The following is a 23759-nucleotide window of genomic DNA, read 5'->3' on the forward strand; positions in this document are numbered from 1 at the left end:
TTTCCCAAGGGCCAGTGTACCTCCTGCCCGGCTTTGCATGGCAGGAGCACCACACACGGCTTACATGTGCAGAAACCTCGGACGATGTGAATTGATGCTGCAGAGAAAAGTCTGTGCTTCTGCTGAATTAGATGCAGCAGCGTAAGCAACGTGAACCAAGTACGCTGGGAGGTCAGAGGAGGGTGATGGGAGTGCATCCTGTATGTTAGCACTGACCTGGACTGCTTTGCCAGGCGACCTGGCACAGACAGGCCCCTGTCCAAGGTGGGGACATTTCCAACACGGCTTTATCATCCGACAAATTCCATTGTTTGTCCTGAGGAAACACGGAGGCATGGAAGGATGGGCGGCTTCCCAAATGCTCAGCTGGGGAATCTGAGGAATTAAAAGTGATTCTGATGTGGAATGAGTATAGCTGCTAATGTAAGAAAAGCCTGACATTCTACAAAAAGAAAGAGTGAATCTTTATGCATCCTGATTTTCTTCTTTTAAAACAAAGTGAAATAAGTTTCTTAGTTTATTAACATGGGGGAATATGTGAGCATGAGAAAAGGGTGAAAAATCATCCATAAGGAAACACAAGCAAAATACCCTGAGTCAGTTTATGACCGACCGGTTAGAATCTCCTTTATTACGACGGTTGATGGAACTCCTGTCTGGAGGTAGACGTCTGTAGGGAGTGGAAGATGGGCAGTGGTGGTCTATTTTTGCACTCAAACTACTTGTTCTATTTAAAAATAAATAACCATTCTGTTATTCAAACAGAGGAAAATGCAATATATATTTTACATTCTGGGCAATAAAAGATAATCCCTGCCAATGATAGTATAAGAAATAAACATTGTTAAAAACAAGTGTGATACAGCCACGTGTTGCGGATTGTGAAATATTCCTATTCTGAAATGTTAACTTCAGAATGCTTGAACACAGATGATGAAGTCTTTGGGGAAGCTATCATTTAGGCAAGTGTCCAAATAAGTGAAAAAAAACAAATTTACCAGTTGCTTTACAGAAATGAGCTTGCAGGGGCCAAAATTTGCAATCATTTTAATATGAAAAGCTGATTAACCATAACACATCAGATTTAAAAAAAAAACTACGAACCACAATGACCCTCAAAAAAAGGAGGGAGGGAGAAAGTTCTTTACAGATATAAAGTTAATGAATATCAAAGGAATAACGAAATTAGAATCAGCGGTTTGCAGACTCCATTATAAAAACTGATTCAGGGGGCGCCTGGGTGGCTCAGTTGGTTAAGCGTCCCACTTCGGCTCAGGTCATGATCTCACGGTTCGTGAGTTCAAGCCCAGCATTGGGCTCTGTGCTGACAGCTCAGAGCCTGGAGCCTGCTTGGGATTCTGTGTCTCCCTCTCTCTCTCTGGCCCTCCCCCGTTCATGCTCTGTCTCTCTCTGTCTCAAAAATAAATAAACGTTAAAAAAAATTAAAAAAAAAACCGATTCAGGCAAGCATCAGCAGTGTTTGCTCTAATAAGTACATGAAATTTGGTTGAGGAACAGGAAATCTGCGTGGTGCTGAAATATCAGCCCACAGATTTCTCCCAAATGTAAAGAAGAAAATATGCCTTTGTAATGAAGGAATCTGATGATTGCCTCCTTAATCAAATGATAAAACTTACTAACCACGGGATGCCATGGCACCCTGGGCACGAGATGTGAAGTGTACAATTTGAAGAATGCAGCACTGTCCGTGAAGCATTCTGGCCAAAAACGTTTATGTCCAATGACGCCTAGAACTACACTATCCAATCCTGCCCTATGTGGCTATTGAGCAAAATTGAGATGAGGCTAGTCTGACCTGAGATGTGCCACAATGTAAAATACTGGATTTTGAAGACTTTAGATAAGAGTGTAAAATATCTCATATTGATTACATGTTAAAATGATAGTATTTTGGATACACTGGGTTATATGAAACATATTATTAAAATTAATTTCATCTGCTTATTTTGCTTTTTTAAAAGAGTAGCCTGAACATTTTCACAGTTGTATCAAACTTCAATACTTCAAGAATCTTACCTAATTAAAAATTGGAGAAATTGGCTTTTATGTCATTCTCCCCACCAGTGCTTGAACAGACCTGGACATAGATGATCACTGTAATTAAGTAACAGCTCAATACTGGTCCCTTAAGGGTGGCAAATGTTGCTTTGGCTGATGGGTCAGGCTCACAGTTAATTAAGAGATGGAGTTATTGACTAGGCCCCCAGAAGCTCCTCCATTAAAATCTTGCTTCCTGATTTCACAAGACAGGAAGAACAGATCCTCATTCTGATAAACCTTTATCATTGCCAGTTACATAGAGTTCAAGGGGGGGAGGAGCAGGAGCAGATATTCCTGTGGGCTGTGCTTTGTCACAGATGCTTTTCCTCAATGCACATATGTGTGTGCTGTCTCAGAGATGTCCCTCTGACATGGGTCATTTATTGGGCTGTAGCATATTTAAAGGCCATCGTCACTATTTGTGATGTGTGTGTGTGTGTGTGTGTGTGTGTGTGTGTGTGTGCGCGCGCGCGCAAAACATACTGAGAAAAATCCATGGAGTGATGGTGTGGCTTTCCGTGGGAATTCTCTACAGCTTAGTATCACCTTCTCCTTTTGCTGATGCATTGTTTGAGTCTTTTTTCCTTTTTATATAAAGTTCCCTCCTAAGTTTCCTCTTACATTCTGTACAAGTCCCATCCCCCTTTGATCAATTTCTTTACTGAACAGTCTTTTAACAATTCCTCAATCCCACATTCACAGTCACACTTTCTAACTGTCCTGTGAGGCCTAAAAATAACATTCCTTTCTAAAGAGATACAATCTTTCAAAATAAGCCAAGGAAGCTTCTCCCCACCATTGACTCAATCACCCCTGAGGCTCCATTAAATTGTATTAATCCCAAACCATCATGAGTCCTCTCTTGCCTTTCTATAGTTTTCAATTCCTGTCCTCTTTTTAGAAAACCATCTGTTTCTCTTAAATAGACTCATCGCTCAGGAGTCACAGGTGCATCTTCACAATGAAAATGAGAAAGACAGTTTGTCTATTCAGCACTGACCGGGGGGCTCCTAGTCGGTGCAGCAAGGCAAGGGAAATATATGCAGTGTAAAGATCATAAAGGGAAAAGTAAAGCTTTCATTATCACAGATGAAATAATTCTTTATAAAAATCCAAAATGCATATATGATTAGACAAGTTATCAGAACTAAGTAGTGATTTTAGCATGGTCCCTGAACACAGGACAGTATAAAAAATTAATTGTTTTTCTATGCACCAGCAATGAACAGTTGGGAAATGAAAATGCCATTTACAACAGCATTGAAACCCACCAAATAAATAGGAATAAATCTAACGAAAGATATGCAATACCACTGTACTGAAAATTATTGACCGATACTGAGAGAAATTTCTTTAAAAAAATTTTTTTTAAATGCTTATTTATTTTTGACAGAGAAAGACAGAGCATGAGCAGGGGAGGGGCAGAGAGAAAGGGAGACAGAATGGGAAGCAGGCTCCAAGCTGTCAGCACAGAGCCTGACACAGGGCTTGAACTCACAGACCGTGAGATCATGACCTGAGCCAAAGTCGGGCGCTCAACCCACTGAGCCACCCAGGCACCCCAAGAAATTTCTATTTCTAAGTCAGTGGAGAGATTCTCTCCAAAAAGGGGAGGAATAAGATATGGCTGTTCTTTACATATATAAAGTTAACGAAAATAAAAGAAATAATGGATTTAGAACCAGTAGTTTCCAGCCCCCGTTACAATAATTGCTGCAGGCATCAGCAATGGTTGCTATAATCAGGAGGTGAGGTTTGGTTGGGGAACAGGATGTTTGCATAGTGCCAAAGTATCAGCAAATGGGAAGATTTCAATATTGTTAAGATGTTAATTATCTTCAAATTGATCTGTAGATTCAATACAACCTCTGTCAAAATCTCAGCAGGTGTTTTATTGAAAATTTAAAAGCCGATTTTACAGTATTTAGGGAAATGCAGAGATCTAGAATTGCCAAGAATTCTTTGGAAAAAAAAAAAAGAACAAGGAAAGATAAAGGACTTACCTACCACCTTTCAAAGCTCATTATAAAGCTATAATAATTAAACAGTATGTATCATACGAGGATAGACAAATAGATCAGTGGAATAGACCAGCATGGAATAGAGAGTTCAGAAACAAATCTATCCTTACACAGTCACTTTATAATAGACACTGCTGCAATTCAGGAGAAAATATGTTCCTTCAAATAAATGTTCCTGGATCTTTGATCTCTTCTTTACACTTACACAAAAATTAATTTCATATGGATCATAGTCCTAAATGTTAAAAATTAAAAAAATAAAAAATTTAGAAGAAAATAACTTCATGACCTCGGGGTAGACAGAATCTTCTTAAACAATACATAAGAGGACTAAGCGCAGAAGAAAAGATTTATTAGTGCAACATCCTTACCGTTAAGAACTTCTGTTTCTTAAAAAAAAAAAAACACTATTAAAATGAAAAGTCTTGATGAGGGGTAAAAGCAGAAAAATGTTCACCTCTAGCCAGGAAGGCTAATTTATAGCCTACATAGTGTTGATAAAGATCAAATATGTACTGGTTGCTACATTTTTTTAAATGTTTATTTATTTTTGAGAGAGAGAGAGGAAGAGAGAGAGAGAGAGAAGGAGCCAGAGAATCTGAAGCAGGCTCGGCATTGTCAGCACAGAGCCCAATATGGGGCTTGAACTCACAACCATGAGATCTTGACCTGAGCTGAAATCAAGAGTCAGATGCTTAACTGACTGAGCCACCCAGGTGCTCCTGGTTGCTACATTCTTAAAGGGTCTCATGACTGCTGGTACACCTCATGAATAGTTAATATCAAAGTGAATGATAAGCACCAGAGAAATCGTGAGAAAGTAGTTTTACAAGTAGAAATTCTAAGGCATTTATGATTTAATACTGTCTGCACATCTCCTCCCCCGTGAACACTAAGTGTAGAACCACCTGCTTCACACAATGTAAGTATATTTCTTCCTGCCCACAGGTCCTGTCCCAGTGCTGCTTAAATGTACTAAGTTGCACCATAAAACATCTTCAGAATTCTATCCTGGGGTGTCTGCTTGGCTCAGTTGGTAGAGCATGTGCCTCTTGATCTCAGGGTTTTGAGTTCAAGCCCCAAGTTGGGTATGGAGCCTACTCAGAAAGAAAAAAAAAAAATTCTTTCTTGACCGTCTCACTCAATGATCCTGGGAGAAGGTATTTGCAATAACGATATCCAACCAAAGACTTATATCAGAATACATAAAGAACTTCTAGGAGTCAATAAGGAGAAGACTAACACCTCAATATAAAAAATGGGCCAAGACATAGGCTCTTCACAAGAAGAGGTGTCCAGATGGCCAGTGAGCATGAAAAAAGACTCAGCTCCGTGACTTTTCAGAGAAATGCACATTAAAGTGACAAGGTACAACTACGCATCCACCGCAATAACTAAAACAAACCCGAGAATTTCAACTGTTGATGAAGACGTGGAGCAACTGGAACACTCATATTTCCCCGAACTGGAAACAATGCACATGTTCATCATCAGGGAAAAGGATAATTGTATACATTCATCCTGTGGAATACGACGTAGTGAAGAAAAAAACCAAAGACGTGCTACACACCACGTGGATGAATCTCACAAACACTCTGCGGGATGAAACAAGCCAAACTGAAAACAACACGCAATGGGATTCCGTTTAGGTGACGTTCAAGAACAGGTGAAATTAATAAATGCTTAGAGCTGTCAGAACAATGGCACTGCTTGCAGGAGGGGTTATTGACTGCGAAAAGAACAGTGGAATTTCACTGAGAGCTGGAAATGTTTTATGTCTCCATCTAGATGGTGGTTGCATGAGCATTTACATGTGAAATAATCCAATAAGCTATACATTTAAGATTAGTGCATTCTACTGTGATCTTTGTACCTGCTATACAAAATATTTTCTTAAAGCAATAAAAATGTACATGGTGGAGTTGGCGCCTACTAGAGGAAATTTTTGCAAATGCAGGAACATTTTAAAAATTGTCTTCATTTTGCCATAGCTCTCCAGAAATACAATCCTTCTAAAGTCAGAACAGGCTCATTTGTTTTTAAAACAAACGTAAGCCTCATGGCCATCTAATTGAGGCATTTCCCAAATGCCTTGGAGATTGTCTACATGGACAGCTTCTATCCTAAAAGGATCACATTTTTGTTGTGGCCTAAATGCAATGGCAAATACTGCCTGCCAAAAAAAAAAAAAATGCCTTTTGGCATTTTGCCTTTATTTTCCTTTATTTCTTGCCAGCAGCATCTCAGTTTTGCTTAGTGTCTACCAGTTCTCGTCCTGACATCTGAGAAGGGGATTCCATTTCCTGCTCCAGGTAAATCTTGGTTCTGTGAGTTATGGCAAATCCCCATTCCCTTGGCCGGGTCTGGTGTAGGAGTATGTGATATAGATCAGTTCCATCATGTGCAAGGAGAGAAGTGCTCTGTGTGTGTGTGCATGCGTGCATGTGTGCGTGTGTCTGTGTGCGTGAGTGCACATGTGTGCATGCGTGTGTTTGTGTTGGAGAGGTGATTCTGAGAAATATTTATTGTTCCTAAGGAGACCCCAGAAGGGAGTTCATTTCTGCCTCCGGATGCTGTTTCTGGGACTGAGTGCAACTTAGAGCTGTTAATAGCAACGTTGATGAGACCCAGTCCTGAAAGAAAACCGATGGGGATGATGTGGATGTAAGGTCTCCGAGCCCTTTATGACCTTAGAGTTTATGTCATGTCTCCTGTTCTACCTCTGGACTTTTGCTCAACTGACTGAGGTTTTTTATTATTGGCAGCCAAAGTTGCTAGTTGACAATGAGAACTATCTGCCATTTTAGATTAGTCTCTTCGGGTGTTTGTCATCAGATTCCAGCCAAACTAGCCATTTTAAGTGCCTCAAACTTATTTTTGTTCTGCCTTTCACCTCAGGACGTTTGCATATGCTTTGGCTTTTGCCTAGAATATTCTCCACCCTCCCTCACCCCTTTTACTACTTAGCACCTACTCATCCTTCAGATATCAGCCCAAGTATCATTTCCCCAGAGAAAGATCCCCGATGCCTCAGACTAGGTCAGGCTGATCCTCTTTTCTCTCACCCGGTATAGTCCTTCATTCACCTCATTATGTCCCAATTTTCACACAGGGTATTGCATTTCAAAACATGTGAGCCTTGTTCAGGTTGTAGTTGTGCACATAAAGGACCGTGTCCTATGGGTGAACCATGAGGTGTCCAGCAACTCTTTTCATATTTGACCTGTTTCCTCGCCCTAAAATTGTTCCAATTATTACTTCAAGGGCTGAGATGAGTTTTGTCAGAGCCCTCACAGACACTAAGCCAATCAATCACTTCTAGTGCACTTGATACTGTTACCGTTTGATTGGACGTGAACATGAATTCTTTTTTTTTTAATGTTTATTTATTTTTGAGAGAGAGTGCACTTGAGCAGGGAGGGGCAGAGGGAGAGGGAGACGGAGGATCTGCGCTGAGAAAGGATAGTCCGATGTGGGGCTCAAACTCATGAACTGTGAGATCATGACCTGAGCGAAATCGGAAGCTTAACCGACTCAGCCACCCAGGTGTCCCTGAACATAAGTTCTTTATAGCCTTGAGCCCTTGTATCAAGATTCCCCAGGGGCGCCTCGGTGGCTCAGTCAGTTAAGTGTCCAACGTCTGATTTCTGCTCAGGTCATGATCTCACAGTTGATGAGGTCAAGCCCTGTGTTGGGGTCTGTGCTGACGGTGTGGAGCCTGCTTGGGATTCTCTCCCTTGCTCTTTGCCCCTCCCCCACTTGCACACACAGTTCCTCTTGCACTCTCTCTCTCTCTCTCAACATAAATAAATAAACTGAAAAAAAAATAGATTCCCCAGACTTGTGCATCTTCCTGGAGCCTCACAGCAGACCTCTGCCCAAAGGGTAGCTGAGGCACCACTTGGTGGGGTTAGCAACCTGACTGCTGTTTGCTGATCACAGGCCATAAGCCAATGGATGGAACTGGCACCTTGACAGAGCCTTGAGTCTGCGCCTCAGGAGGGCCTTCTCTGCACAGCTAGAAGAGCAGCTCTGTGAGACCCGAAACAGGCAGGACAGCGTTTTTCTCTTTTCAGCTTGCTACAGGACTTCCTCGAGTCCGTGACTTTCACCTCTGTTCTACATTCAGCCACTTCCTCTCAGGCCATGACTCCATTTTCTTCTGAAACTGGCCCTCTCTAGTATCTCAAACTGCACCCCCTTCCTAATTAAACACAACTTCTGACTTTCCCCTACTCTGGTTCTCTTCCTCCCTCAAAACACGGGTAGGTCCCCCAGGGAACTGGCCCACGTTCCCCCCATCATCCCCCCTTCTCCTTCTCCTTTCCCTCCTCTCCTGCCTGTGAGGTATGTGGAGTGTGCATGAATTGCAGATGTGCGACTTGTTGATTGAGAGACTCATTTGCTGATTTAAAAAAAGTATTTAACAAATACAAATACAGGGGCGCCTGGGTGGCTTAGTTGGTTAAGCGTCCGACTTCAGCTCAGATCATGATCTTGTGGTTTGTGGGTTCGAGCCCCGCGTCAGGTTCTGTGCTGACAACTCAGAGCCTGGAGGCTGCTTCAGAATCTTTGTCTCCCTCTTTCTCTGCCCCTGCCCCGCGCTCTCTCTCTCTCAAAAACAGACGAACATTAAAAAAATAAAAATAATAGACCAGAAGAGAGAAAATGTTTACAAATTATGTTTGTTTTTAGGATGGTTCTACTATAAGTAAATAAAACCAAACTTAAGATGGCTTTAAAAAAAGAAATAAAAATAAAAACTAAGCAAAAAATAGTAAATGCACCATTCAGCTCTCTGTTAACATGGTCAAACCAGTTTTATATGTGGACAGTTTCCAACCGTGGCTTCCAGGTGTTGGGTTGTCTTCCCTGTGGAGTGGAATACAGAGGCCTGGAGGGCTCGATTCGCAACACAAACGGGCACTGGCGAGTTCATCAGCTGAGCCAGAATTTCATTTTGTGCAAAGACAAAGATGAAAAAGAAACTCGTGCTAGAAACTGCACTACAGGTCAGTCTGCCTTCAGCCTTCGGAGTATTGGGAGAGACTGCAGGTCAGGAGGAATGTCAGAATATGTATTCTCGGTGTGTCCTTGGAGGAAAAAAGACTGTATGAGCAAATTACATGAATTTCCTCGTTGGTACCCCAAGTCTGTAGTTCAGTCATTTTTAGAAGAAAGGAAATTTTGCTGTATTTACAAATGCGGAAACTGTTCTTGCCTCTGGAACCCCAGAGGCTATTATTAAAATGATAAATTCCCAGCCTAGTCAAGTAAAATGACACACTGGGTCGCGATAAGGAACGTCTTTTCTGAATAATGCATAACACAAACTTGTTTACTCCTGACTCTGGTGGCAAGACTGGGTTTTTTTTTTTTTTTCTTCCTGGGTTTAAGTGCTGTCTGTTCTCTGGGGAAGACTTTGTCCTACACTCCTGAAGATATTTTAATTCAATACTTTCTTGGATCCTGTGGTTCCCTTGAGGAATCAGCCTTTGTACCAAGAACTCCCCAGGACCCTGAACAGTCAAGGTGACACGGAGACCCAAGTTTGGTCCCCTTGGTCGTGCGCCAGACCTAGCCTCACGCTGGCCTCTGCCCCTTTCTGAAGTGCCGCAGAAGGGTGGTGATGATGCTTAGTCAGCGTGCAAGTGTGGTCAGTGTGAAATGCAGTGTAGATGGAAGGCACGCTGGTACTCCTCCAGGGCAAGCGCACTGCCCCGGGGATGATTAGAATCTAGTAGCTGCTTTGTATGGAACAAGGACACTGGCGTTCTTAGCTCCTTTTCTGCTTTAGATACAGTGCTCCACCCCCACTTCTGCAGCCACTGGGCCCAACTGAACCCCCACAAGGGCAACCACGGTAAGCCACTACGGTGTGACAGACGCTGGGGGGATACATGGTTCCTTCGTTCAAGGAGCTTAGAGTGTAGCTGAGGAACGAAGATACACGTATGTGAAAAGTTTATGGCGGGCGGAATACGATTGATTAAAGCCTTTGCCTGGTGTATTAGTTAGCGAGAGCTGCCTTCACAAAGTACCTCAGACTGGGTGATTTAAACAAGAGAAATCGACACTGTCACAACTCATTTTATGACGTCATTGTAACTGAAGCATGTCTTTAAAGACACTGCCTCCAAATAGAGTCACATTCTGAGAAACTGGAGGTGAGACCTCAACATAAGAATTCTCGGGAGTACATGATTCATCCTACAACACTTGGTTTCCAAATGTTATATAATCTCTAAAGAAATTGTCTAATTGCAGCTCTTCCTTGGGTGTCTAACAGGCATCTAAACCTAACGTATCTAAAACCCAGCCCCTACTCCTCTGCCCTGCTTCCCCATTTCTGCTCACCCGTGAGTCTATCTTTGTGATAGATGGTACCACTCACCCCCATTTACTGTCCTCTTGGTGGACCTGATTACATCTGAAGTTGGGCTTTCATTTTCTTATGTGCTTTTTGCCCGAATCCCTGAACTAGAATGCCTGATGCATAGTAGGCACTAGACACATGTTTGCTTGAATGAATTGTCAAAATAGTTAAATAGCTAGTATGTGCACAGAGAGGGAGATTTCCGTGGGCTGGGGAAGGGATGGTAGGGTCCGTACAGGGGGGTGCTGGAGCTGGCTTCAACCAGCTCACAAGCACCAATTGTCAAATTTTCAGTTGTTAAATATAGACGTTATTAAAAATTAAGTTAAGGGGCGCCTGGGTGGCTCAGTCGCTTGGGCATCCGACTTTGGCTCAGGTCATGATATCAGCTCGTGAGTTCGAGCCCCATGTCGGGCTCTGTGCTGACAGCTCGGAGCCTGGAGCCTGCTTTGGATTCTGTGTCTCCCTCTCTCTCTGCCCCTAACCCACTCGCATTCTGTCTCCATCTCTCTCAAAAATAAACATTAACTTCTTTTAAAAAAGAAAACACTCTTCATAGTTCTTTCTGTGCTTTACCAAGTCTGTAAAGAATCTACACAATCATTCCAAATGTGTGAGTGAAGGTGCTCCCCAGGGAGGAAAATTATTCTTTCAGCTAAAACTTCTCCAGATCTTTGTGAACTGAATGAAATCAAACTAAGGCTGCCTTTAGGCTGTAGATTGAGAACGCCTTCTCTGTGAAGAGACAAAACTCATGGAAAAACTAGAATCAAAATGTGGGGCAAAAATCATGAGTTTCATAACATTTCAACGTGATTAACTGTTCACAAGACAAAAGTCACCATGACTTTTGCTGCCAATAAATCTGTGAATATAACCCCTCCACTGACCTGAAAAGTGGTTTTCAGTATATTTACTGAGGGGGTGTATGTGTGTGTTTTTTTCCACAGTGGAAGCTCATTAGCAGCAGCTGAAAATAATTAGAGGGCTAATTAAAACAGTAATGAGGCGACTAAGCATGAATGATATGGTCCTCATTGTTATCCATTCAATGATGCTCTTTGTGTCTCATTTGCGATTGGGGAACAGCATGTGCTCTGCTCAATACAAAAGGGTCCTGCCATTTTTGTTATAAAAACATCACAATCATGCACCCAGAAAGAAACTGCTGGAAGAAGGTAAACCTGCTGCTTCTCCCTTTCCATAAAGTGAATGTTACATCTGACAATGGGAGGGTTACCTGGGCCCTAATGGCCAATATTCTCATTTTGATATGAAGACGGGCCCATATGGAAAGATGACAAACAAGTTAAAAGCTAACGGAAGAACACAAAGACCTTAAAAATGACACAAGTGTATTTGTGAAAGGAAAAAGAAGACATAAAAGCTTTAATAAGCAACGTGAACACCTTTGGAAGGACATGTTCAATCTCAAAATAATGAGAAACTGAGAAACTTTTTTTCATTACTTTTCAGTTGAGCCCATTCGGTAATATTGAAATGGCCTGGTAAAAAGTGATGATATTGCAAATATTGTTTTTCTGAAAATGATGAGTGTAGTAGAGAAAATTACACCATGAGTTCGAATTTCAAAACCAGTGTTCACATATACATTTCTATAAAAACCTGCCAGAAAATTTGATGGTGATGATGAAGGGGATGTCCCTATTGAGATGTCCAAGGAAATGTATAGAATATGACCTAAAGACAGAAACCTACCTGTTGTAAGACTCATTCAAAACCAGTCAACACATGGCCGAAAGGGAACTCTGATGGAAATCCCAACTAATAACCTCACTTGAGTTGAGCCAGATATACCCAGTAATTAATCTACCACAAGTGTTTTGAGTCTTATATTGTCTTGACAAGCAGAGAAATCCCTGATGAATGGTCAGTTTAATCTATCTAACTAGTTCAGAAGACCTGATAGATTAGGAAGACTGTAATCTGCTCTCCACTATCTCTCTCTCAGCCACAGGCAGACACTGTGCCTAATCGCACTTCCTGCCTCTTGTTCAGCCCCAGTTGTTTTCCCCATGGCTCTCAGTAAAAGCTTTGTCACGTCTCAGGCTGGCCATGAGACAACTCTTTGGTTGCTTCCCATTCCTTGACAATTGTCAGCCAGTAGGCACACAAGGCTCTCTCTTCCTGGGCGCTTCTCTCACGTTGCCTTCTGACGTCTTCCCTTCTGTTTCTTTTACCCAGCCAGAGCAACACTACGGCAAGCTGCAGTTTTTAGAAGAACTTTGTTCTTTCATGCGTTCGCATACCTAATACTCTGTTCAGAAAGGCTTCTCCCTTGGGGCACCTGGGTGTCTCAGTCAGTTAGGCGTCCAACTCTTGACTTCAGCTCAGGTCATGATCTCATGGTCCGTGAGGTCCATGAGTTCGAGCTCTGCATCAGGCTCTGCACTGATAGTGCGGAGACTGCTTGAGATTCTCTCTCTCTCTCTCTCTCTCTCTGCCCCTCCCTCACTTGCTCTCTCTCTCAAAGTAAATTTAAGAGAAAAGAAAAGAAAAAAGAAAAGAAAAGAGAAAAGAAAGGAAAAGAAAAGAAAGGAAAAGAAAAAAAAGAAAAGAAAAGAAAAAAGAAAGGCTTCTCCCTTACTTTTTCTCATGCAAACTCCTATTCATACTACAGCACTCAGCTCAAGTAACATCTCTTCCAGCTTTCCCTTATATTACCCTGTCTCTAGTTTGAATTCTCAAATACCTAACTCTCCTTGTGTTTTCTGTCTCTGGCCCTAGATTGTTGGAGACTTGAGATCTTTCAAAATTCAACAAATATTTATTGAGTGCCTACTATCAGCCAGGAATTACTCTAGGTGTTGAGGATACAGCCATGAATAAAGTAAAACCCTGTCCTCACAGAGTCTCCATTTTAGGGGGGAAAGGCAGGTTAGAGCAAACAACTACGTAGTGTTTCCTAACATTAGTCAACAAAGATCTAGGAATTTTAGATTCAGAAAAGAAGCAAGATAAAACCTTTAAGAGTTACACCCTAAATTAACATCAGGATACCTTTTCCAATGACCCTATTTTCATTGTGAGGAAACCAAAGGCAGAGAGACGTGTGGGGCTTTGTTGGAAGGAAGTCACATAGTTTATTGGTGGCAAAGCTGGATCCTCACCCCCTTTCCCTGACTCCTGGTTGAGTGTTGTCTCAGTTCTTCTAAAACATGACAACTCTCAGGCAACTCATTTACGGTACAACCTTGACTGTGATCGAATCTATTTCTGCCTTTCAGCTTTATTGAGATATAATTGACATATAACCTTGTGCCTGTTTAAGGCATACAACAGTGTGATTTGATATTTACGTGTTGCAAAGTGATGACCCCTGTGGCATTAGCTAATACTTTTACCAATGTCACATTATTACCATTTCTTTTTGGGGGTGAGAAGATTTAATATCTACTCTTTTAGGAACTTTCAAGTATATGATACAGGATTATAAATGACTATGACCATGTTCTACATTAGATCACTAGAACTTATTAATCATATAGCTGGAAGTTTGTGTTCTTTGATCAAAATCTCCCTATTTTCCCCCTCCCCAGCCTTTGGTCACCACCTCTCCATCACCTTTGGTAATCTCTGTTTCTATGAGTTTGGCTTTTTATTGGATTCCACATTTAATTGATATCATGGTATTTGCCTTTCTCTGTCTGACTTGTTTCAGTTAGCATAAAGCCTTTAAGTTTTGTCCATTTTTATTTGCATTTTGTTGCAAATGGCAGGATTACCTTCTTTCTCGTGGCTGAATAATATTCCATTGTATATATATACTGCATCTCCTTTATTCATTTGTTCATTGTTGGGCACTGAGGTTGTTTCCATATCTTGGCTATTGTGAATGATGCTGCACTGAACAAGGGGGTGGATATAAAATCAAGTCAAAGTGGATTAAAGACTTGAACATAAGACCTGAAACAATAAAATTCCTAAAAGAAAACATAGGGAATAATCTTCTTGACATTGGTCTCGGTGATGATTTTTTGGATGTGACATCAAAAGCAAAGGCAACAAAAGCAAAAATAAACCAACAAGGCTGAGTCTTTTTAATACTAACTGTGTAAGCTTATTTGCATGAGTTCAAGCAAACCAAAGCCCAGCTGATTTGCCAAGCTACGGTTTAGCTAGAATGACTGGCTTTCTGTTAAGGCCACTGCTCTAGAAGGTCACCTAGTTTCTAGAGGAGACACTAATCTAGAAGGTAGCACTCTGAAAAGGTAGCTGCGTTTGCGGCGTCTACCCTCACCATCTGAGCTTTTTCTGACTTCAGAAAAATGCTGACTGACATGACAGATAAGTCAGGGATATATCTTGTAGGGATATCTTTTTCCTCATAGTAATGACAGGTGGTTGTGAGAGATTTCTTGTAGAAATGTAAACTGAATGGAGACTCATACTTGGCATTTCCTTTCTGACTCAGTGATTTACAGCATCTCTGAGGGTTTGGATGTGCAACTTAGTAATAAAGGTAGAGAAGGAGACAAGCTCTCAGGGCGCCTGGCTGGCTTAGTTGGTGGAAGACGTGACTCTTGGATCTCAGGATAGTGAGTTCCAGCCCCACACTGAGTGTAGAGATTACTTAAAAAATAAAATAAAATCTTTGGGGTGCCTGGGTGGCTCAGCTGGTTGAGCAACTGACTCTTGATTTTGGCTCAGGTCAGGATCTCACGGTTGTGAGATCAAGCCCTGTGTCTGGCTCTGTGCTAAGTGTGGAGCCTGCTTAAGAGTCTCTCCCTCTCTCTCTCTCTCTCTGCCCCTTACCCAAGGGGCTGCCCTCTCTCTCTCTGCCCCTTACCCAAAGGAATGCCCTCCTTTCTCTACTCATTGAGCCAAATGTATTCATCCTTCCAGGACTCCTTCTTCACAGTGTGCCCAGACTAGTCTTCGCTAAGCCTTCCTCCCTCTGAATCCTTCATAGTTCTTAGAGCATAATTTTTGTTTTTATTCAAAACGAGGTGCCTTCACCTCAGCACTGTTCACTGTTTTGACCAGATAATTCTTTGCTGTCCTGTGCCTTGTAGGATGTTTAGCAGCATCCTTGGCCTCTGTCCACTAGATGCCGGAGCACTGTTCCCAAGTCGTGACAAAAATCTTTCCAGGCATTTCTGAATGTCCCATGGGGAACAGATTCATACTGGATGGAGAAGCATTGATTTAAACTCTCAGGGGCACCTGGCTGGCTCAGTCAGTAGAGTGTGCAACGCTTGATCTCAGAGTTGTGAGTTCAAGCCCCATGTTGGGTGTAGAGATTACTTAAAATAAAATCTTTAAAAAATGAATAAAATGAAACAAACTCTCTTCCCTTTCTTGGTAACAACAGCAACAATAGTACAATGGGAGTTTATGTACTAGGTCCTTTGCCAAGCACTTTACATAGACTGTCACTCTTGATCCTTAGTTAAGGAATATCAGATACAGAATACTAGCCCCATTTTATGCATGAGAACACTGAGGCTAACTTGCCCAAGGTCACAGAGCTAAAAAGTGATGGGGCGGGGATGACAAGCAGTCGTTCTGACTTTAGGGCCGTTACTTGTAACCACTGTTCTACACAGCCTGGCCTCCCTTCCTGCCAGCGTCCCCCAGCCACGCGTCTTCTGGCCCCTGGAAGTGGCAGTTTATTCCAGAAGCAGCAGCTTTCCCAACACTCACAGAGCCAACTTCTTGCACCACCTCAGATTCCAGCACCAGTCAGTCAGTGCCCATTCCTCACACGTGTGGGTCTCGGATTCTTGGGGCCCCTCTGCTAAGCTCAGAAATGCCAGGATCAGCTGAGGGGTGCCCCCTCGTCAGAGATCTGAATTACTGTTCAAGCTTCTAAATTTTAATAATCCCAACCTCTTCCCTTTGTTTCCCCAGCTCCAGGCAGTAGCTGCTTCCCGCATTTGCTACCTCTGTGATACCTTATCGTTCTCTTCCTGACTTTTAGTTACCTAGTTAACAATTCCTGATGCCTCGCTAACAACCCTTTATATAAAACCCTATTATAAAAAAATAACTGGTGTGGTTGCTATATCTGGACTGGACCCTGATCAATCCAGATCTCCCTAGTACTTATCAAAGTTCATTGCTAAATATGCCCAGAAGAAAAAGCAGAACAGATCATATTTATTCTACATAACTCAGATGATTATCATATATATTCAGAGCTTTGAATGTACCTCCTGGATTTGTAACATTTATCAAGAATGTTAACATATCTGATTATTTTGTGTGTATGATGAAATCATGGAGGGAAACAAAATAGAGACTCTAGTACAAGCAATGATGGAAGTGATTTATCATCTAATTTTATCCTGCTTTTCATGTGGGGCCTCTGAATATGCAGACAACAGGCAAACACAATATACTGAAGAGGGCAACTGAATCTGTATGAAATGAACTTTAAAGAAAGGTATGTTTCATATAGCAATAAGCTACTGGTAAGAAATTAAATGGAATAGAAGCATGGGAGTTCCTTGGGGGAGCTTTGGATCAGCACACTAGGGAATTTCTTTAAGAAAAGAGATCAGTGGGGAAGAGTCTAGGATGATAAATCCCACCAGTCTATTTTGATTAACAAACGCTTAACAAATGTGATAGGATGTGAACGTTAATGAGTTTTAGTCATGGAAAGAGCACACTTCATGCTTATATCCCCAGCGTGGCAGTTTTAATATCTTTTCCAAGTACTGTGCTGTGCCTCCGGAAGGTCCGAGGGCTTCAGTCACACAGTTTTTGTAATAATCCCCAACTTGATTCAAAAGGCAAAACATGCCCAAAACATCCTAAATTATCTTGAGTCATTTTTATGTTAGCTGCTCCCAAGGGTTTCCATAAGCTCCCTGTAGGACTAAGAATCATGTGTCAGAGAACCCGAGGCTTACACAGAAAGCCAGCTTCCTGAGGGGTGACCCCAGCCCCTCTGACTTGAGTCTCAGGATCCCCGCAGCTCTGGCAGAGATTATATACCCATCAGGGGCATTTGCTGCTCCAACAACTACTCAGACTCCCACAGGGACCCTGTTTCTCTGAGAAAGAACCACTTCTCAGTGGATGAGCCAAGGTTTCCCCCCACGTCTTCTCAATATTTCCATAATATTTATTCTTCTCCTTTAGAGTGTGACATTCACTAGGTTTCACTGTTCACAATTTGACAATTCTCAGGGATATATCTGGGGTTCTGTACTAAGGACAAAAGTCTGTCCTTTCCTGGCCAGTAAACCTGTGTTTACTTGAATTTTCTGCACAGATTCTAACAAGATTTATTAAATAAACAGATAAAAATCATGGTCTAAAAGAAAGGGCCTGGGGATCTTACACTAATGCTATTACCAGTTAGCTCTGGAGACTATCTAATCTACCTCAATCATCTCAGTTGTAACGTGGGAGAAACAATATTTTTAAAGTCCTGAGTTCCTCTTTGGAGAAATGGCTGATTCTAGACCTGGACCAGGAAATTAGATAAGCCTATAACACTTCATAGTACCAGAAAATAAGAAAGTAGTCAAACACACACACACACACACACACACACACACACACACACACATACACACAAACAACTACATTGTTGGGATATGCCAAAGGGGCATAGGAACCAACTGAAAGTATTCCCAATGCGTTTGAGGAGCAAAATAAGTAGGAAGGTATTACAAACCCAAAGTATACATAAATAGCCAGGAGTCCATAATGATATAAATAAATAATTGCACAAATAAATAAAGGAGAAGATATGAATCTGCCTTGCATGCGAATTTCAAATAACTTATGTAGATAACTCTAGCCTCAGGATGGAGGGCCTGACTCCTTCCTTCTTAAGTGTGGGTTGCATGGAGTACCATCAGGAAAGGGAGAAAACAAAAGAGTAATTTTGTAGTTGAAAACTTGACAAACTCTACCTCAGTCAATGTCAAGGTCAATATCAAGAGTGATAAATCATGCTGATAGTACATACCCTTGATATTATGTGATGAAAATGGCAATTTACCTCCGTCATCTGCCTTCTGGGAGTGAATTACCCCAGGCTAATCATGAGGAAAATGCCAGACAAATTCTGATAGAAGAGCATCCTAAAATGGACTCGAGTAGCAGTATTCCCCCACACTGTCAAGGTCTTCAAAAACAAGGAAAGTCTGGGAAACTCTCACAACCAAGAGGAAACTGAGATATGACAAATAAATGTAGTGTGGTGTCCTGGGTGGGAGTTAGCACAGAAAAGACATAAGTAAACCTAAGGAAATGTGAATAAATGATGCAGTCTAGTTAGTAACAAAGTATCAATATTATTTCATTAATTGTAACATACTATAAGATGTTAAGGGAAATTGGGTAAGGAAGTACATAGGAACTCTGTGTGCTATCTTCTCAATTTTTCCATAAACCTAAAACTGTGCTTTAAAAAATCCTATTGAAGATAGTATAAAAATTTCAGAAATCCCCTAGGCACACACACTCACACACACATCCTGCCTTCCTGAAATTCACTGAAGGTGTGGAATAAGGAAATTGACATGTCTTACTTTTTTGTATTAAGTTAAAGAGGTCAAAACGGTGTGGCAAACACTGTTAATCTGCACCCAATATCCTTTCCTCCTCCCTTATTTACCAACAAACACTCAGTTTTGTTTGGGAAGGAACGTCAAGACGCTCAGTTACAAATATTTATTTCTCTAGGCTCCCTTGCCTCCAGGAGTGGCCATGTGGCCACATTCTGGCTAATGAGATATAAGTGAATGTGAGGCTCTCAGAAAGCTTGTTACAAAGTTCATGCATCTTTTGCCTTTTATCCTTAACCCTTTGTCCTCTCTACTTCTTCCTGCCGGGAACACAGACACATACCTAGAGATGAAGTATCTGTCTTCGAAAGATGAGGAAACAAGCCACACACTAAGGATGGTAGGACGAAAAGCTGGAAAGAGCCTGGACTCCTGTTGTCACGAAGCTGCCCCACCCATGATGCTCTCCCCAACTCCAGATCCCTTTTCCTGTGAAAACAAGCAAACAAAACTTTTTTTTTTTTTTTAATGGAGAGGGGACAGGACTATTTGGATAAGTTGCGTCCCTGTTGCATGCAACCAGATATCTGTCAAAATGAGGGTGTGGTTCTGATCATATTAAATGAATTGGTCAGTTCACTTCAGCCCAACAAACAAACAAACAAACAAACACCCATCAACTAAATGTACAAAACAAATTTTTTGTGTGAGCACTGCCCTGAGAAGTTATACACACTTTTTTAATTTCAGTCTTTGGCCATATTGTGTGGGGTTGGTTGTGAGCCAGCACTGAGGGATTGTATTTGACCTTCCAGGATTGATGAGGGGGTGAGAAGGTCCAGCCCAGAGCACCATACAATCATCAGTGGCTTCTTCCATTCTTCCATTCTAACAGCCTTACAATGGGTCTTTTTTCTTTTCTTTTTTTTTTTAAGAGAGAGAGAGAAAGAGAGAGCAAGAGTGCGACCAGAGAAGGGGCAGAGGAAGAGGGAAAAGAGGGAGAGAGAGAATCCCAAGCAGGCTCCATGTCAAATGCGGAACCCAACACAGGGCTTGATCCCATAACCCTGAGACCATGGCCTGAGCCAAAATCAAGAGTCGGGCACTCAACTGAATGGGCTACCCAGGTGCCCATGATCTACTTTCAAATCCTTTGAAGAAATAGGTGGAGTATAACTACCTTTTTTCTACATAGTTTGGTTAAAATTACATAATAATTCAAGGTGGCTGCGTCTGTCTTGAAGGATTATTTCAAAATAATAGGAACTGTTCTTATTATTCTGTGAAACTTCCTTTTTATGCCATCTGTTCTCTCATGGTTGTCATTCAGGAGACAGTGCCGCAAACTTCTCCAGAAGTGATGAAGTGAGCTGGTTGGGAGTTTCCCTGCAGAGTTGCGCTCCGAGATTTTTATGTGATTTTTCTGGAGAACAAGCAGCTACTAACATCAATAAATGGCATTTATTTTCCCAACTCAGGAATGAATCAAATACATTGCTGTTGTTCATGATCAAACTGTGAAATACTGTTTCAAATATTTCTTGGTCTTCTTGTATGGTTGTTTTTTTTATTATTATTCACAGTTTTATATTTGAAACAAGATTATGGTAATCCAAGCTTTGAAATTCTCTAAGGGCCCTGACACAGCCAAATAAATGCCTTAAACAAACAAGCTTTAAAGCTCATAGTTAGAAAGGTAGAGAAGTGGAATCACACATTTCCCCGAGAAACTAAAAGGTAGTGGCTGCGAATACAGAATCATCTTTGTGTTCCTTCTCGTAGGAAGTTAGTAGTTTAGTTTCCAGACAAGTGTAATGATTATAAGATTTATTGTTTTTTCATTGCCAGCCATTGTGCTAAGAACTTTGCAAAGCTGGTTCAAACTTCATTCAAAGTACTTAGTTCATACAGATTCTATGCTCTACCGGCCTTAGTGGGTGGTGCCAAGCAGCTGAGTCAAAGCTGGAGGTCAGAACGCATTTGCTGATCTCAAGTAGGAATGAACCCGTTACACCATTTCCTGTCACACGGACACTCGGCCCTCATGCCCTCCTTCTGCTCAACACAAAGCTTGAACTGGCTTTATTAAAAAATCTGCCCTTATCTGTGTTTGACTGGATGTCAAGAATTGTAGAACTTTTTTAATAGTTGTAAGAAGTCATTAATACGTTGTGTATATTATCCATTACTTTAGATGTAACAGAACTTCAACCGAATTTATTGGACTTTCTTTTTTTCTCTGCCTTTGTCTCTCTTTCCCTTTCTCTCAATTTCTCCCTTTCATTCCTTGCCCAAAGCTGAACTCATTGTTCTTTGACACCATAAGAAACTCAAAATAATTCTGGTATTTTATTTTATGTTATTTTTAAATTTTTATTTCACAGAAAGAGAGAGAGGGTGGCACCTGGGTGTCTCAGTTGGTTGAGTGCCTGACTTTGGCTCAGGTCATGATCTCCCCGTCTGTGGGTTCGAGCCCCACATTGGGCTCTGTGTTGACCGCTCAGGGCCTGGAGCCTGCTTGGGATTCTGTGTCTCCCTCTCTCTACTCTTCCCCTTCTCATGCTCTGTCTCTCTCTCTCTCTCTCTGTCAAAAATAAACATTAAAAAATTAAAAGAAAAAAACCCGAAAAACAGAAAGACAGAGAGACAGTGGGGGAGAGGGGCAGAAAGAGTCTCAGGCAGGCTCCACACCTAGCGTGGAGCCTGCTGCAGGGCCCAATCCCATGACCCTGGGATCATGACCTGAACCAAAATCAAGAGTCAGTTGTTTACCAGATGTCTAACCGACAGAGCCAACCAGGTGCCCCAATTCTGGTATTTTAGCTAAACCACCATTTTGTTATCTCTGGCCTGTACTGGTTCAACATAGATATGCTCTGGTAATCTTTAAAAATCTAAACCAAAGAGCACCTGGGTGGCTCAATTTGTTGAGCGTCCAGCTCTTGATTTAGGCCCAGGTCATGATCTTGTGGTTCCTGGGATCACGCCCTGCATTATTCTCTGAACTGCTTGGGATTCTCTCTTTCCTTCTCTCTCTGCCCCTCCCTTCCTTGCGCGCGCTCTCTCTCTCTCTCTTCCTCTCTCTCAAAATAAATAAATAAACTTTAAAAAAATCTAAAGCAACACAAAGTTTTGTTTATTCTTTTTTTTCTTTTTTCTTTTTTAAAGGTTTGTGTATTCTTAAACAGAGTTAAATTACCCAATTGAACAAGCAAAGGCCTGGAGAAGAATTTTGAGAAATTCACATAGTTAGTAGATGACAGATGTGTAATTCAAACCCAGATCAGCCTGACTAGAAAACCTATGTTTCTGGCCAAAAAAGCAAAACCTACATTTTACAGAATTTATCATTTGTAAATGTATCATTTATCCTTTTACATTTATCATTTTACCAATGGGATGATAACAATAAATAACAACACCGAGAGCTAATACCTATTACACTAATGATTTAAATATTTTAATTAATTTAATTCTCACACCAACCCCATGTGGTAGGTGCTATGATTTTCTCCATTACACAGATAAAGTGGCTAATGCACAAAGATGAGATTAAATACCTTTCCTAAGGTCGCAGAGCAAGGGGTAAACTGTGGATAGTGGATAGTAGGGCCCGGACTGTAACCACAGTGTAATATATCTTGCAACAATTTGTTTATATCAGCAATAACCAACTGGGAAATGTTATAACAGTAACACAACTATTGTTCAGATGAATTAATCCAAGAAAGAATTATAAGATAACTATGGAGAAAACTCCTCGAAGAGAATTCTGTTTTTAAAAAATCTCAAAAATGACTAAGATGAGAAATAGTTTACATTCACGGGTGCTACCCCACAGGGCTGTGGTGAGGATCGAATGAGCTCCTACTTGTAAAGCCCCCAGACATAGGAAGTGCCCAACAGTATTAGCATAGATTTTTGGAATCAAACTCACCACTTAGTGGTAGTGTGACCTTGGGGAACAAATGATTCTCTCTGAGCTTCGATCTCCTCATCCAGGAGGGATCAGTAACCAATGTCTTATTGCTGCAATGAGAATTTGATGAGCTAACAGGTCAAACCAGACTTGCCCAGAGCCTGGTCCATGGGAGGGACTCTACTGAGGTTGTTTGCCTTCCTTCTCTGGAAAAATACAGTCTCATTTTTCTTCTGAATCTGCTTATCCAGTATTCCCTGGGTTTTGAGATTTTAGGCACCAACAGTTTCTTCTTTGTTTGTGTATTCGTTTCCCAGGGCTTTCATAACCAAGTGCCACAGAGTGGGTGACTTAAACCACAGACATCCATCATCTCACAGGCAACAGCTCTGGAATCTGGGCATCTGCAGGTTGGTTTCTTAGGAGGGCTTGGAGGGAAATCTGGTCCAAGCCACTCTTCTAGCCTCAGGCATTCCCTGCTTGCACACGTCCTTTATGTTAAGACAGTCATATGGTACCCACCCTAATAATCTCATTTAAATTTGATTACCTCCCTAAAGGCCTTATTTCCAAATAAGGTCACATTCTGAGATCCTGGAGGTTAAGACTTAAGCATCTTTTGTGGGGGGACACAGCTCAACCCATGAAAGTTTGATAAGCTTTTTTTATGTTTATTTTTGAGAGAAAGAGAGACAGAGTGGGGGGGGGTGGGGGCAGAGAGAGGGAGATACAGAATTAGAACCAGGCTTCAGGCTCTGAGCTGTCAGCACAGAGCCTGAAGCCAGGCTGGAACTCGTGAACTGAGAGATCATGACCTGAGCCGAAGTTGGACACTTAGCTGACTGAGCCACCCAGGCGCCCCTGTAGGTTTTTGGTTTTGATTGTTTTAA

The sequence above is a fragment of the Acinonyx jubatus genome, chromosome D1, assembly GCF_027475565.1.
Source record: "Acinonyx jubatus isolate Ajub_Pintada_27869175 chromosome D1, VMU_Ajub_asm_v1.0, whole genome shotgun sequence".
NCBI classification, from domain to species: Eukaryota; Metazoa; Chordata; class Mammalia; order Carnivora; family Felidae; genus Acinonyx; species Acinonyx jubatus.